Here is an 18,744-nt window from a genome sequence, read left to right as displayed (position 1 = left end):
CGTGAGTTTTGGAAAACTAGTTACATATACAAGCGCAGAGATGCTCTTTGCGAAGTTAACAGGTAAAAGAGAGAGGCTGAAATCATTTGGATGAGTGCGCCATCTCCAAGGAACGCTTCTTTCACTTTTTTCATAAAGCACAAAGTCTGGACAGAACAGCGGCTCATGTGTTTGGTCAGCATATGTCCCCTGAGCTGAGAGGAGCAGTGGCTGAGCAGGAGTTACTCGTGTTGTTTGAGATGAACTGGTCTCACATGTAACTCTCTTATTCTGTATTATTTTGGTCTGGTTTATGGGATTTAGTCCTGTCATAGCCCTGATATATCATGTTTTGCCCTGGTTTAATCCTGGTTTAGTTCTGAGTAGTCCTAGTTTATTATTAGGCTCTTTATTATTCTGTATTAATCTGTTATTGCAATGTTTTTAAAGCCTTAAAATCCCTATCTATTTCCATTGTAGCTGTTGTCATAGTAACGATAAACAAATGTTTAACTGTTGTTGGAGATATCAGATAAACCTTATTTTATCGCCTTAAATGTCATTCCTCTTGTTCTTGCACCACAGGACCACATTTTTTAGTTTTACACTTAGTTTTAGTTGAATCTTATTTCCCTTGTTCACTTGATGTCACTGATGATCTAAGCAGTTAAAGGGTCTATATATTTTTTTATTTTATACTGAATCAAATAAGACAAACGTTCTTGGTTTGTGATGAGCACTGCCTTTTCTAAATTCGCGATTGTAATCTCCAAGGTTATAGTGCTACAATCCACATGAGATTTGAGTCCTGATTTGATTATTCTGCACAAACGTAGGCGAAAACAAAATAAAAATGTACGTACATGCCGTTCTGTGTGCCTTTCGCAGCAGATACGCATAAACTTGCAGAGTGGCTGGCGCAGTGTATTTAAGGAATCTCAAGCGTCCAATAAAAATGCTAATATCAACTGTACAATTTGCTGAACAGTGTAGAAACGGCCTTTCCTACCACAGATGGCCCTTGGCTTTTAGAGCTGCTTTTTCTTCACGGCTAAAATATATCAGTAATGACGAGCACCTGTTTGGAGAGCTTAGGTGAAAAACTCTCAGAAACACTTCCCGCACGATTGCAATTAAAGGGATTTCTCTAAACTTTTAGCTGTGAAAGCGATGTATTGGCTGGTCTGTTGCATCCCTCCAACACTTTCAGTTTGAGGACTGGCACAGCTGCTCGGCCTTCATCGAAATCGTGTCGGACAGGCGTGTCAGATGCCAGGTGTAAATTACTGTTGGCCCACTCGGTCCTGTGGTCGTCAGAAGTGGTCCCCTCTCTTCTCCGCTCTCCCGTATTTACTGCCTTGTGCCGGGCCACAGCAGCACACGGGCGCCCCGCTGATAAGCCGGTCGAGGGGGTTTTAAGAGAAAGCCCCTGTTCTGGAGCAGGGTGGGAAGACGCCCCAGACGATGGCTCCGCATTAGGTTTATCAAAGTAATACAGACGGTTACAGCCCAAAATTGAGCCCCAACGCCAATCATCACCTGCCACCCTGCCAATGACGAATGAGGGTGACACCAAGACCGAAAGCAGGAGATAAACGATTTGCAAACCACCAGTCATATTTGGCAGTGCAATCCCCGAGAACACAAGCCATTCTGATGGGGAGGCGCAAACGGGGAATGGGAAAGCACAAGATGATGTCAAACATTCTGAAGGGGAGGTGAGGATTACGCAACACTATATCCAGAGGCGGAAACCCATATATATATGTTTATGTTAGTGCATTGTAAACAGTATTGTACATGCACAAGGTGTCAGTAAGTCTCCCCAGATGTATTAGCTAATTTGAGCTGTGTCTAAGCCATTTCTTGATTTCCCAGTGTTGTTTCCCTACGTATTCATTCATGTTCTACAGTTAGTGGGAAATTGGTGTAAAATATATTCATGAAAACATCCGCCCCATAGGAGACACGTGTTAAAGAGGTCCCCATGGGCCTCTTTAACACGTGTCTCCTTCAGTGTCTTCCTTCATGACGTAGGTGAAAAAAGGGGAAAGATTAAATGTACCTGTAAGGAAGCAGCAAGTTTGTCCCTGGGACTGACCACAGCGTTGAGCAGAGCTGTGGCTGTGGAGGCTCCAAACCCATGATGCTGCTGGACAAATATACATTTCAAATGAATTCATTTTCTTGATAAAAATGTCTCCATTCAAAAAGATGGCATAATGGCATAATAATAATTAATGCTGTACTGAAAGTAGAATAGGCATTGATTATGGAGGAGAATAGATCCTTCATATGCTCAGCACCTCAGGCTTATTAATTATGCTGGCTGGAAATGGAAAACTCCCTCTGCACATTTTTCACTTTACTGCCTTTGCAAAGCAATGGCTGTGCAACATGTAACACTGACATCACAATCACATGCAATTTTCTTTAAAAAAAAACTGCATGATTAACAACTGCATAATTAGTTATTAGTCAGAAATACATTTCCAGGTAATGGTAGATTAGAAAAATAAATGATGAGTCTTTACAGCAATGAAAAACATTTTGCAAACCATGTTGTCAATACAGAGTAAATGGTTTATTGCTATTAAATGTCTGTTTAGAGGCTACAGCGCTGTCGTAATTTATTATCAGGGCAGAGAGCTAAGGCCTTGAAACGTTTTATGAGCTCAGCACATTTTATGGGCTGTACTGTGCATTATTTCACAGGGGCCACTGCTGAGAACCTAAAAGATATGGTACTTGTTATGTGACTTTGATGATTATTTGAAAATGCATGATGATGTTTCGAATTACATTGAAGGAGAGAGATTACACCTTGTATGTGCGTATCTGACATGGACACACACAGTGACATTAATGGCACAGCAGCGCCTGACAACTCTAAGCATGGGGCAATATTAGAGCCAAGGACCATAAGACCTTCAACATTAACCCCACATGTTTCTCCTACTCACTGCTGTACCAGCGACTGAGTCTGGATTTTGTGCTCTCTCGTCCTGTTATGGTTCCTACACATTAACATTCACAGAGAGTGCACACATTAGTTTGTTAATTAGTTTTGCAACACCTTTTTCAACTGAAATGCTTCAGTGCTTTGGCCGACACACTTGGGATACTTTGGGAGTAGGTTCAGGCCACAGAGCTATTGTCATTCACTGAATAATAAACTCTGAGGGGTCACTGGGGCAAGGTTGAAGTCTTAAATATGAATTCATTCTTCTTTAGGATTGGCATTCATGGTCAATGATTCTGCCATTAGTAGCAGCTTTTTAGTTCTAGTTTACTTATACTGCATGTGCTGAAATATCAAAGTCACATGATTTCCTTTTTGGATACAATGAGTTTATGCATGTGTAAACAAAAGCAGTGATTAAAACCAGGGGTCCATTAAATGTAATCACTCATGTGAAAAATCAGTCTTTGCTAATTATGAAATAATAACTTTGTAATTATCGCTTTGATGCTCATGAGGCGATACACATCAGAAAGCTGAAACAAATACTGAACCACTGGGTTTTAACACATTTCCCTTAATTTTCTGTTACCCTATTAGATTAATCCCTATTTTGTTCAACGCTGCTGAATCAAATGACATGGTTGTTCAGATAATATGCACAAGCAGCTCTTTGTAAACGGATTAGTAAATTATGAAACAAAATCAATGTGAATTTTAGGCACTGATGCAACATCTGCTAAGTTAATTACAACAGATGTGGCCATTGCATAACTTAAGCTGAGACATTCTACTTGTAAAAGCATCAACGACCATGTTAAAATAAAATATGGACACATGCCTGTGATGCAGATGAGAAGACAGAGCTACTTTAGACTGCAAAGGTGACTCCAGCCCCTATAAATAAGGGCAACACATTGAGGCAATCAAACGGATCAGGTATGTCTAGTAAAAGAAAGATTTAAATGATTTTTATGCATGTAAGCAAACCGCTAATACAGACTGCCCTTCGCTGATTGGTTTACTCCGCCTCCTGTTTGTTTGCTTATGTTACGCTGTAGAAATCAAGTTGATGCGGAGTCTTACCAGACTCACAGGCTGGTTCAGCGGTGAGTCTGGATATTTTCCAGGCTAGGCCATTGCTTCCTGTGATGATGATATACTCTTTTAAAAAGTGAAAAGTCTTTTCTTTAAGATCTGTCTAGCTCTACAAAACTGAAAAGCCTACACTAAAGTTGATGTACATATGTGCGTAATAGTTGGAAGTAAGTGCTGCGTCTCTCGTTGGTAACAAACTATAGCTAAGGAGCAGTGGTCACCCAACCAATTACATTCTTACAGCAAGGGAGCCATTATTTTGGGATTACTGTATATTGCATTCTGTTAATGAGCATAACTTCATCAGAGCATAGCCTGATCCCAGAACAATAAAGCAATGTAGGGCCGCCCTAATTCACTGATCAGAACTCCAACTGTTAAATCCAATTTTTGCCAGTATTAGTTTATTGTTTTTGTTAGCCATACACAACTCAAAAACTATACTTGATGACAACATTAATAGTGAGAGAGAAATTCTAAACTTCTGATACTAACCATAGCATGATTAAAATAAATATCGAATACAGCTAAATGCTTTTACAATTGTAGTCTATAGCATAAAAGTCTGTTTTATGGTCATAATTTATCAAATCCATCTCATCTAATTTGTCAAAATACCCACACTTCCAAAGGGATTTAAAACAAGACTCAGTCTCTCGTCGAGCATTGGCCACCTATGTAACTGTGCGGCTGGTGCTTGCGACTGGTCTCTGGAGGAGTGAGTTGAGTAACTTGACCAGAAGCGGCAGAAGAAGAGGACAGCCAGCGACGCCGCCAGAAGAACTAAGCCTATGGTGTGGTCTGACAGCTGTGTGGACGCAAGCAAGTGCCTGCCTGCACAGAGGAAAGCAATGGGAAAACATTTATTGCCAGCAAGAAAAACAGGATGAAAAGCTAAAGTACATTGCCTGCCAGTTAGGAGTGGGTGGAAAGGGAAACATTACAGTGTATAAACACTTTTGAATGTGGATCTCATTGCCAACCTGTAAATTGTAATAAGCCGCACTACAAGACTCAAGGCTGGTGTTGATGTGGGCTGCAAATGAATAAATGGCAAAAAATAGTGTGTGCGAAGAAAAGCTAAAGTGTACACTGAGCTTATTTTATGCTTAGAGGAGCAGAGGCATTACTCTGACAAGGTCGGCCCGGCACCATCGCGTCACCAAACTCTTGTTCCTCATGCCCTCGTCACCCAAAGCTTATATAATGATCATACATTTGTCGAGCTTGGTAGAAAAAAAGCTGATGAGTAAATCCAATAACCACAGGTCAAGAGACATTGTGTCAGTCCCAAGCCAAGAACAAAGCCTTCATATGCCAAATCAATATGCCTATGATGAGGCATATTGCAACAACAAAAAAACTGCAATATTTGACAACTGTCTTGCATATGGCAAAAAGGAAATTATTGTGATGTTTTGCTAAAATATATAATCAGAGTCAAATATCAAAACCAGGCTCTTCTTCTTCTTCTTCTCACAAGACTATCAAAAAGTGGTGGCGTTATTCGCTCTCATACGCTGAATTATTGTCATTTGAAAGGACTTCAAGCCAAACGACCCGATCACAAACAAACAATAATATGTTTTTAACACATTCTTGGAAGCGGAGCCAGCTCCCAATGTCTTAATGCGCTTATCACGGCTCAACGTTTTGGCTGTTCTGACTCAGTGTGTGTCATGAAAGATTAATAAAGTACACCTATTTATCCCTTTAAGTAACTTGCCATCTGCTTGTATTTTTAAGCCAGAGAGTGACTGGCGCCATGATGATAAGTGCCACTATTATCACAGTTATATATCAATTTGCACTCAGGAAGAGGCTAGAAGCAGAAGGAGCAGCAGATGTTTTTACTCTTAGCAACTCCATACTTGACACTTCACTTCTCCACACTTATTTTGCACTTAACTTGTTTTGAATTTCAATAACGCTAAAGCCCCTCGCTGCCTCTGGCGTGGTACCACCTGCACTTAACGCCCAAACTGGCTCCTCTCCGCGGCTTGCATCATGGCCACAATGGTATTGGTTCCTATGATGATCGGAACAGCCAGCTTCCCCTCCAGCACTGCACACAGAGAAAAAACTTTGCCTTTTTCAAGTGTTGCATTAACATTTCAGTCGCACAGTATCACCGAGTGTTCACTACCGGAAATAAGGTTAGCAGCCTCTGTGGGCTGTAATACATTATGTTAATGTTAAGATCTAATGTCGTAATAGGGATCAGAGGTAAGAAAAGGCTTGTCTTCAAACTGTGCAGCTGAACCTATTCGTATAAGAGCACCTTCAATACTAAAGTGACCTGTGATTGACATGGAATCACTAATAGACACAAGAGGACTCATGACCACATCCCACTATAGCCTTTTTTAGCCCCTATAATTAGCTATAATCTTCTCCAAGGCTCTCTTGATCACAGGCTTTGAACAGGGAGAAAGCCTTGGCATACTGATATCAATCACTCCAACAAGGCGGACTTAAAGGAGACACATGGAGGCAGGCACTCATTTGAAACAGGTCAGCTACGGGCACAGCCTTGGCTAGTCATGGACAGACAATATATGTGGTGATATAGATCGAGTATATTATAATGCAGAGTAGGTTGGCAAAGTTTTTAAGATAAGATAAGATAAGATAAGATGGTACTTTATTGATCTCACAGATGGAGAAATTGCATAATTTTATATCCTTTATATAAGTTCTACTTCAACGTATGTATTAATTTCTATTCAATGGATGAAAATTCTATGCTACCAAACAACAACCTAATTAATTTCAATGTAATACACGATGACTAATCCGTCATGGTGACGTGTAAACAGGCAGCAACCTCCCTTCTCTCTCGGTACGGCTGCATTTTTTGCCTTTTTCTGCAAACTGCATTTGTGCTTTCTGTGTTCCACATTGTTTTACTTCATGCTTTTGTACGTCTTTGCCGTGGTTTTGTGGGGTTCAGTGGATTTTTTCACTGCAGAGAGTCCATAATAGTCCTGAAGAAAGCAGCGTTTTGAAAGTAAACAGCTCGCTTATCGGCTAAACCCATTTGAGACCTAGAAATGTCTTCTTCTGAAACACTGAAGAGGCACCAAGAGCCCCCACCCCTGCAGCACATTGGAGAGGAGCTACAGAAAACAAGGAAGGGGCAAACGCAGAGGCTCAGGACTAATACCTGAACACTATTTGTATGCTTGTACAATGACAAATAAAGCACTTACTTACTACTTACTTACTTACTACACTTTGGGCGGCACGGTGGCACAGCAGTTAGCACTATAAACTGTCAATGACAATGAAAGATAGGTTTTTTTTGTTGGTAAAACTATAGTATAAAATTGTCTGATGTTATCCCCATTATCATCCTATTCCTTTACAATAAATGTTTTATTACTGAGCTGTAATGGGAAGAATAAAAACTGCCAATTTAAATCATTGTCCCAATACAGAAAGTTTAGATGATATTAGGCCTGACATGATGATGCTCCCTGTCTAAAGCGCTGGATCACTGCAGTAAGTCCTATTTCTAACCATCACGCATCTCTCTGCTCCAGCTGACACTTTCAGGTGAGTCAGCTGGAGTGGCAATTCGAGAGTAATTTTGGTTCAAATTAGGACAAGAAAGACTTTTCAAAGGTTTTTGAGGCAGAAAGGGAGAGAGTTGGCACTTTTTCAAATTCCCACTGAAGCCTGTCGTCCTTCGATCTATCAAAAACAATGCAGTTTGTGTTTTGGGGCACGCTGAAGAAGAGCACGCCACTGACAATGCTTGGGTGTGAGACAAGACAAAAGCAAATGTCTCAGTATTTCTTTCAATAACTGATTTTGCTACTGGAGTTAAAGTAGAAACAGCCAGACGCATCAGTTCAGCAGAGAAATCTCAATGCACACTCTTTCCCCATGTATGTGAGCATAAATGATTACATAGCAGAGCATCATTTAGTGAACACTGCCATGCACTCGCTGAAAATAAAAGCTTGTGGTGCCTATTCACCTCATTCTCATGTGCAGTTTGCTCTATTGTACTGCTGCAGTGTAGCATGTCTTTGTACATGTATAATTGCATACATAATCTCCCTCCGTAGCAATTTCAATAATTTATTTGCTTACATTAATATATTTATGGCAATAAAGCACTATAATTAGTAGTTTTGAGTCGCCCGTTTGGATGATCATTTATTCAAAGACAGATGGTTGGGCTTGAGCCAAAATCCCAGGACCAGAAATGTACATATACTGCTCATCATTCAGCGTTTTTGTTTTCTCTGTAGATGCAATGGGGGCATCTTTTTCCATGTCTGTCATTATGTTGTGTTTTATTGTGCATTGCTTAACAGTTTCCATGAAGAAACTGAACAAATTGCCATGTTCCCATTCAATAAATTTATTCCTTTGGACATTGATTTTCTGTACTTACAACCAGAGGCCATGAGGCTGACCACAATCGAGGCTGTCACTATTCCCAACATGAACCTGCCAATTGATTGGATTGGACAGCGCCACACTTGTCCTGCTACTTTCCCAATTCAAACTAGTAAATCAAATTAAAAAAATAAAAACTTGTAAAAACCTGTACATTAGTGGGTAAGAGCAATGTTAATTTGTATTTTTGTAGACTTTGCCATCTGCATTTGACCCATCATTCATCCAGTGCATCAAGACAACCCGTCAGGAAGTGCAACATCCTGACCCCGTCTCCAAAACGTAAGCCAGCAACTTGGTAAGGATTACCTAGTCAGGTTTTACCCTACTGTACATGTTTTGGGTTGATGAAGGAAACTGAAGCAACTGGTGGAAATTCACTCTAGGAAGGAACATGTAAAGTCTGCATGGCTGAATTTGTGCTTTTAGTCCGGTTTAGACTTTCCACTGTTGTGGGATTTTCGTGGAGAGTATGAAAACTAAATATTTTTTGGAAACCTTATGGTATAAGCAATGAGAAAAACAATGTTTCCATTTGCCCGTGTCATTTTGTAAAAGTGTGCAATTATACCGCTTTTCCATTAGAGTAAATGCGGAGTACGGCAACACTGGGAAAAATATGAAAGGGTTTTATTGACTTTTTTCATTGGAACGACCAAATATAAATGTTGTTATCACTATTGTAGCACCTTTTTTTACATATGTAATATATATGTGTATGTAAAAAAAGGTGCTACAATAGTGATAATAACTTTGATATCAAAAAGTTTCAAAAATGTATTGATTGATTGAAATGTTTTGATACTCTCCACAAAAATCAGGCAAAATTACATAGTAATTGCTTTACCTAAACTGCTTCGATCCCCTCCAAGCGTTTCATAAACTCGGCCTGAAGTACTTTTCCTCATGCTATAGAAATACTTGAATAGAAGTACTCACTTAAACATTTAAACTTGTTTAAATAGCTTGAATAGAAGACCAGCATGTGTTTGAGTTTTATGGCGTAATTTTCAAAGGTCAGAGCTTGAAGAGGAGACAGCAGCTCTGACTCACTTGTATTGTTAACGCCGTGTGATGCCGCCCCGGGCCACGCAGGCAGGGCAGCACCGCTTGCCCCCTGTTAACTGGAAGGCCAAGCTCAGCGTGTCCAGCAAAATAAAACAGAGGAAGAGGATGGTGAGGAGGAGAGGTATTTTAGCCCAGCCGGTTAAAAGCTGCTTGATGTTAATTGGAGTTGCCGCAGAGATCGGTGCAAGACCTGCTGAAAAGACGGCAACGGAGAAAACGCGTTGGGGGCTTCAAAGAGAGGGCTTCAACTTTGGTCTGAAAACAAGTCAACATCCATGCGATCAAGGCAATGAAGAGAGACCTGTGAATCATCAAACCACAGACTTCAGATGAAGGATGGGGGTGAGTGGCCAGTGCGTTGTCAGCTGTTAGAGGATTTCATCTTTTCTTATTAGAAAAGTCAAACTCAAAAATGGTGCTGCGCTTAATGTGAAAAAAAAGATAAAATTCGAATTCAAACATTCTTCATATCTTTATAATGCTTTTATGAGGAAACTAAAGCTATCTGCTCATTTGAGAGATCACACTTCATCGTTAAATGTCATTTACTTAGTATGACAAAGACTGACCAGTTGATGAACAGTGGGTGGAGAAAAGCAGAAGTCCTGAGTCTGTGTTCGACAGAGAGGCACTGAATCATAATATCACTGTCTGTCTCCACTCTATAAGGAAAGAACCCTGTCAGATGCAAGACCGACAGTCAGTGTTTTAATATATTACTATTATGCCCTTTATTTATTATTTAACCATCACACACACAAAAAAGTACACACAGATCATCACAGGGATCTGATCAGGATTCCGTTTTTATCCTCATATCTCATATATAATCGAAACCCCATATCTAAGCTGGAGGCATGATAGCTTTGTCTGTCCAGTCGATCCCAAAAGGTGAAATCAAACAAATGCACAAGAACACAAATGAAGTAATTAAAAACAAAAGTCCTACTCATCTTAAATGCCCGGCCCCCGCAGCTAGTTTCTCGTGATATTTGTCCATACCGTCATTGAGACAGCACACACGTAGCACCCGGAGCGTCCGATGTGTCCCTCATATGGCCTGCCCCTCCTGGCTCAGAGTGGCTTTAGGTCACGTCTTTATACATCTCCCTGGGGGCTCGTTGTAATGCCAGGTACCTGTCTCTTGAGGGCGCCTGTCTGCCCGGGTGACTGACAGAGTGCAGAAGGAGTGATTGGTATGTTGCTTGTATCTCTCAAAGCTGCTGCTCAGGTCAAGGGTGGATCTGATGCCTCACTCCAGCGAGGGCTTCGGCTGCATTATAAACCCTGTAAGGAAGAGGTTTTCAAAGCATGTGAGATTAAAGACCATTTCCAAATATGTGACGACATGTAACTCATTATAGTTTAAAATTTCAGATCTAGAGTCATCATGGATGTTTTTTGTTTGTTTCTCCATATGGACACTGAATTTGCTAATGGTGCAATAATGCTTTTGGAAGTATTGTGCAAATAAACTTTCAAATGAATAAATTACCGGCAACATCTGTGCTCTTTCCGGAGGTCACTGTTATGGCTTGAGATGACATGCTGCCTCCGACGCTGCGAGGAGAAACGTAGGAAGTAACAATCCCAGAATGGCACAAATCTGAAGGAAGCGCAAATGTGTTTATCATCCGCCCGCAGCAGTAAACAGGAGACCGAAGACTTGCTTCTTTAATCCCATTAACACAGCTATTAGACTCGAACAAAGATACCCCACATTGTCTGTAATCAGCACCTGTCCTCGTTTTGGGGTCAGACTGTGCATTTGAGCTTTCATCCATATTAATATAGCTTTCTTTCATTCACACTTGTTTGAATTATCATGCATATTCAATTTCAGAATTACAATCAGAATAGTTTTTACTTTTTATTGCCATTATTAGTGAACAGGTTCACAAACTAACTGTGGGTTCAAAAGTTGTTGTTTTTTGGTTCAATCTTGCAACATGGTACTTTAGCCTCTTAACCCCCGCCTTAACCGAGCGCATTTTCCCCAGTTCGGCTTTACCCAAATCTGAAAAGTTACAGCCGCTAGGCCAGTGTAATGCCTCTTATGAAAGCTATTTTTCCATCGCTTATATGTTGGGTTTTTGTCAATTTTTGTGCCACATTTTCATTACTTTTTCATCAAACTTTTGTCACTTTTTCGTACATTTTTTGTCACTTTTACATCACTTTTTCGTGAATTTATTGTCACTTTTTCATAATTTTTTTGTCAATTTTTCATTAATTATTTGTCACTTTTTCATCCCTTTTCTGTTGCTCTTTTCTGGCTTTTTTTGTTGCATTTTGTCACATTTTCATTGCTTTTTTGTCGCCCTTTTATTGCATTTTCATCCTCCTTTTCGTCTGATCTTTGTTGCTATTTTGACATATTTTTCAAGAAGCTTTTAGCTTTTAGCCGAACTGGATGAAATGCTCTCGGTTCTGGCGGGGGTTAAGAGGTTAACATAAGTATTAAGTAGAACCACAGTGTGAATGTATTTACAGATGTGTTTGCAGTAGATCTGTTCATGTGTCTGTTATTGGGTCTTTTGTTTTTCACAAGTCTGATGGTGGAGGGGAAAAACTGTTTGTGTGGCGGGAGGTATGGGCCTGGATGGACCGTAGCCTCCTGCCTGAGGGGAGAGGGGTGAATAGTCCATGTCCAGGGTGAGAAGGGTCAGCTGTGATCCAACCTTCATGCCTCTGGGTCCTGGATGTGTAGATACAGGTCTTCGAGAGGTGGATGCCTACAGCCAATCATTTGTCTCCTTCTCAAGCTCAAAACGCCTCCTTGCTGAACCTGAGGTGATGCTCCATTGTGTTGGTAGAGATGACTAATCCTCCAAAATAAGCTTTTTTCCCATGCTACAGCGATGCACCTTCATCAAAAATATACCTTCAGCACAATTTTGCTTCATTCACACGGGTTTAAAGTAATCCTGTGTACTTTTGTAGTTTCTTCTTCTGCTGCAGAAGTGCTTCAATGTGTTTTTTCCTGGATTACCTTGTGTCACTGATAGAATCCAGCCACATTTTTAAAGCCTTTATAAACAATAACCAGAACCGCATGCACACAAACTGCGATCATCACAGCACCATACAGCGATTATAGAGGCTTAGATATTGTTTTTGCCATGTTTAATTCCTCCTGTTGCCTGCAGAGGGCGCTCCAACCGAACTTTGAGACACAAAACATGGTCCAAGGGATAAAGTCTCCTTTCCATGTGCACAATGTCACTGCTGCAGTGCCCGAAAGCAGATTGATACGCCACGATAACGCACATGTCCACTTTAAAGTTCATCATTCTGATCCTCCTTACAGTGCTCAAATTACAAAGCATGTCTTCATTTGTAGTGGAGCCCAGGTATTTTCTATGCTCAGAAATCAGGGCTAAACTATTGCATATAATTTACAAAATGTTGAAAATCCATGCCAAGTTGCCAAGTTGTAGAAAATGCCAAGATTAAAGGGGGGTATTATGCAAAATCGACTTTTTCAAGCTTTACATTATGTTATTATGTCACTCCCTAATTAAAAACATGCCTGAAGTGTTGCCTTGGCACATTCATGTATTTTTGAGGAATCTGTAAAAACTCTGATGGCAGCCATTTTAGGGTTAGATTTGCCTGATGCCACCTGGATGCCACAGACAGCGTGTGGAGGGGGCGTGTCGGAAAGGGTCAGAGGTTCTTAAAGAGACAGAGGCCTATTTCAAGACATTCGCTACAGCCATTTTGAGAGAGCAATTTTATACAAATCAAATCAAATCAATTTTATTTGTATAGCGCTTTTCATACATGTCATGTAACACAAAGTGCTTTACAGATTTAAAAACATTCTCTCACACCCACCTCCTTCCAAAAATACAGACACATTGTCGCATTCACACTCCCCCCACCCACCTCCCCAGAGACACACCGCACAAGCACACAATACACACTCAAGGTAAAACAGTGGAGACTATGAACAAAAGGCTAAGATAAGGCTGGGTGCAGATAAACCAGGTAAGGTAACACCATCCAAGGAGCCGTCTGCATCGGGAGCGGCACCTCGGCTGCAGCCACAGGGACCAACACAGGGTGCCCGGACAACACCACACCTCCATCCAGACACCCACAAGACAGCACCCCAGCAGCCACAGCCAATCACCGCTCCCGAGGCAGAGGGCTCCTCCAGAGGAAACTGGGAGAGCATAAAAAATGTTAAAATAAATAAAAGTACGTAAGTAAAATTGAATAATAGGATAATAAAGAATAAAAATTCTTTATTATCAATTCTTTATTATCAAGGCAGTTATTCTAATTTACTGCATTTACAGACCAACAGAAGGTTTCGTCATCACTGTAGTGTGTTATAGACTGGTGCTATGTGATTGAAAAAAGCATAATACCCCCTCTTTAAGATAAAAATATCGCCCACATCTCGAACATGAGCGTTTAGCCTCTCTGCAGATAATCATTCCAGTCAATAGGGAAAAAAACATTAAGTCGTCTTCTGCTTTGTTTCCGCAAGGCAGCTGCAGTCACGGGCCCAGAAGGAACTCTCCAGCCGTGTGTCTATAGAAGCTCCCCTCAAAGCATTTCCTAAAAACATTTCTCTTCTCTTTCATGTCTATATTTTGGGGACACCATTTGAGGATGAGGGAGCACTAATGTGTCTCTTTAAAGTAGAAAGAGGTGGAAGTGAGTTCGGTAATTGCAGCAGTTAAAATGACTGTAATTATTGTGTAAGAGCGTGCCGCTGTAGGCATCCTCCTCAGGCAGGTTCGCTCGAGCAGAATTTTGAATATATCTGTGTGACCTCATGTGCCTCAGAAGCAAATCCTGGTCACCTGACACACTTCACATATCCTCACTGTTTATCTGTCGCTGAAATGCTTCTAATTAGCCTTTACTTGAGAAAGACATGAGCTATAATGAAACATAAAGTGGCTGCTGCCAGAGAGTGACAGACGACTTGTCAGAGTTTAAAATGCTGCTTTTTTACGTATTCATTATTTCAGATACGCTCAAAAGCCGATGATTGCCTTTCACACTTGCACAATTGTATCATTATGAGCCTTTGATTCAGTTGTTGAACTCAAACTTTTCAGCACCACCTCGGAGATTTGACATAGTCTAAAACCAAGTGTGCTTTTACTCTATGCCGAGCAAAGAAGGTCATTTACAGTGCTTGTTCTGTAAATAAATACTGGACCACTTCGGACCGGTGTGATGGAGCAAAGAGAACAAACAAAAGACATTCCCATTAAACTCTGTTAAATCCTCTGAGATTTTTGTTGGATCATCCTTTACCCCTTTTGAGCATTGTATATTGAACAAATTGTACATCCTTGAATTAAAATCTCAAATGAAAAACTAATTAAACTCATCCCTGTGAAGAATTGGTGTGTTAGAACTGTATCGTGAAAGTTAGGAATGAGTTTGGACCACATGTACAATACAAATATATACAAGGACATATACAATTCAGGACTGTATCCGTTTCATCTTCAAAAAGAAAAAGGTATAGGCCTATGTCAATGGTATGGAAGCCCATTTCCGCCACGCTTGAAAAAAAAAGCCCAACAGGAAGAAGAAATTACGGGATTTCAAGTATAATAATTCTTTGTTTAAAACCAATGGCCGCTGGTTGCTCTGCTTCGTGACCGCGACGTTAGGGGCTGCCATTGCTGTGATGCCTCTATGGGGCGGCAGAACAAGCTAGTTTTCCATTAGAAAGCATTGCACTATACATAAGTTTAAAACAACTGTGAAGCCTGGTTTCAAATTGTTTAAAACTTTCTACAGCTAGATATTCTTCTTGTGATAACGTTGGGCTAGTTACAAACATTACATTACATTTTAGAAATCTCATATAATAATGAGGGCCGGACTTTGTTCGACAGAACGTTAGCATTAGAGCTAATGGCGCAGGCACGGATACAACCGAACTACGAACTACACGCCCCGCGAGGGCCGGGTCTACAGTGAAGATCCTGCCCTTATGCCTTTTTTAGGAACATGCTCGATCGGAGCTGAGCAGGAGTCTGTAAATCCAGCATAGATTCCCTTTCGAACGTGGTTGTTAGTGCAAACAAGAGGTGAGCAGACTTTGTCTATTATTCTTACAGTCTATATTTAAAACACAAAATTTCGAGTTTAAATCTCAAAATTGTGTTTTAAATAAAAGAATTATGACTTTAAATCTCGTAATTTCTACTTCCGGTTGGGCTTTTATTTTTTTCACATGGCGGTAACAGGCTTATATACAGTGGTTCTCAAACAGCGGCACATGCTTTAGTGGGACTCAGTGTCCTCTGCTCTGCTCCTTTTTGGGGTTGTTTTGGAGCTATTAAGTAGCGTGTTATCCTTTTGTAAACATGTTTTAATCGTGTAAAGTATAGCTTAGATCTCCCTGTGTAAAAGGTTTGAGATCACTGATATACAGGAAGACCTATAAGCAGGGGCGGATCTCAGCTACCACCCCATTGATGACAAGTGATGCCTCACATCTGCTGTAGATGCTATAACTTTAAATAACTTTATAGCTAAATAAGTAGCCAGGAGCCAACTCCTGTGTCTCCCAAGATTGTGTCTGTTTTTGTTTTGTTTTTTACAAATGTTTAAATTTTACCTGAGTTAGAAACTCCCGACTTATATTTTGGACAATGCTACTATTTGTATATAATTTTGGGAGGCTCAGCCTGCATCTAAACATATATAAACATTTACCACTGTAAAATGTGTTGCCACCTCAGAAATGATCCCTGACCCTGCTTGCCACCCCGTATTTTATTTTTTTCTAGATCCGCCTCTGCCTGTAAGGATCTTTAATAAGACCTAATACGCCTTGCACACCGGGTGAGAAACTTACCTTACGTGAAGAAAACTGTTGCAAAGACGGTTTTTGTGAGGATTGTTTTTGGGCAAGCTTCTGTGGCCTAAAGCAGGAACATCTTAATTTTCGATGATTAACCAACGCCTTCATTGTTAATCAATAACCCCGAGGCTCAAACTAATGATGCAAAGCAACAAAAAGTCAGGAGAACACGTATTGCACGAAGTGATGTACGATGTTTGCTCTCCGGGCTGTTTACTTTGGCTGATTTTGAGGCCAGATAAAAATCCCCACAATGCAACGAGCTATTTAGATGTGATTAATCTTGATTCAAGAGCTCTTATTGTTTATCAGTGGTAATAGCGCGGGGAGAAAGTGACCTCTAGCGGCAGGAGTGAGATAAGGTACGTCAGTTTCATACACTGGTGTATGAAACTTTGTTGCCTTCATTACACTAAAGTGGGCAAGAAATCACCTTGGTATTATTTATATTTATATTTTTGAATATATTTAGCATGTATTTAAAGGTTATTGGATTGTTCTTTTGCAACCCGCCTACCTTATTTAGGTTGGCACATCATTGATATGGTATATTAGGTGCCTATTGAGCAAATAGAAAGGCCATCTGGCACATAAGCACTTGTTTTATCTCCCTGATTAAATTCAACACAGTGAGGGTTTGTTTTCTCCCAAACACCTTTTTTTTTAACTTCACACTTTGAATAACCACTTCAGAGTCCTCTATTTGTAGACCAACATAGACAAATATAGACTATATTTACCAATACCCTATTGAGAACTGAATGATGTTTGTATTCTTGAGTGTAGAAACATCTCATGTGTAATCTTCATTGCTTGTTTATCACAAATAGCTTGGCAATAATCAGGATCCGTGTTGTGTTTGAGAACTCTTTCCTCCCATATTCATTAGCACACTGCTGTGACATCACCTGGTTATTGTGGTTAATTACTAAAAACTGTTCAAGCTACAAAGCATCAACAATCATCTCAGCAGTGCCCCCAACCAATCTGTCAATCTAACCCCAATTTTGCAGGACAACACCACCTCTTTCTAAACCAAAAGGTAACTTTGTGAAGTGTCATGAGTGCAGGGGGAGAGGTAATGACCATGTTGTTGTGCTGCCCACTCACGCTGTGCCAAAGATGCTGCAAGAGGGGGAAAAAAAAGACAGGAGATTTCTCAACATCTGCAGCAGTATTTGCCGTGGAAAGGAGGAAGGCTGATCAGCTGCCCAGAAAAGGCTGGTGTAAATCTTTGGTGTGGCTCTGCTCCATGCTGTTGGTAATCCCTGTCCAAATGTGTCGCACAGGCAGAGGGTGGTGAAGCTCGAAATATTATCCTCTTGCTTGTTAGTCAGGACCAAACCAGGCTCAAGATCTGGGAATGGATCCTTCTCTGCTCCTGACAGGTCACCCCAGCCCAACGGAACAGAAGGATGGGTCAATATTGAACACAATGAGGACAAACTATTGCTATTACAACTTTATAATACAATTCATGGGGAAAAAAGGAACGTTTTAATGCTTATTCTATCCTTCCTCAGCCCAAACACTAGTCTTTTACTTTTATATAGAGCATAATAACTAAAATTTGCTGCTCTACTGCCATTCATTTCTCTAACCCGACTAGTGTATACCTTCCAGCCTTTTGATTGTTTTCTTGGTGTTGAATGCAACTTTGATCAGAAAATCATAATTTGGAATAAATGTGTACTTTCCACGTGTGAATCCTGGACTATTATGCATCAGATGCTCTGAGCAGCCATAAAGCCCATAATCCTATAATGCAGCCGTAAACCATCAGTCTGTGTTGGATAACAATTTACCTCATTGATGCTTTTAATCAATAGAAAGTTTTGAAAAGGTGCAGTGATGTATTGGAGTACAAGAACTTGGCAGAACTTTTACATCACTGGACACTGCACAGTATTAATCTTGTTCCAGCAGTCTTGGCTCTTGACCGGATAATTAGGCATCCCGTCTTTGTACCGTGTTCTGCTTCACAACACTTTGTCATAATGTAGGAAAAGCCACACTCAAATTAAGGCTCGTTTGAAATGGGAAATAAATTATCACGTTGAGAACGCCATGTAGAGAAACTACAGCTCGGTTCATTTATTTAGGCACAAAAAATGATTTCAATTGAAAATCCAAAGTGGTTTCAAAAGACCAGAATATTCTCGTCCGCCAAATCTGGGGAGTATGGATCAAATAAGTTTAAATATATATGTATGAGATATTTTCTTACCTGAGCTTAGACAAGTTGATTTGTACCTGTCTGGTCTTTGTGCATGCCCTCAGTCACGCAAAAACGACCAAAGACGTTGTTACGATTTGGCCTCTCCCAGTGTTTTACTATAGCTCCAAACGGGGGTGAAGTTGGAAGCTACCAAGC

The sequence above is a fragment of the Gobius niger genome, assembly GCF_951799975.1.
Source record: "Gobius niger genome assembly, chromosome: 5".
In the NCBI taxonomy this organism is placed as follows: Eukaryota; Metazoa; Chordata; class Actinopteri; order Gobiiformes; family Gobiidae; genus Gobius; species Gobius niger.
This window is presented reverse-complemented; position numbering follows the sequence as displayed.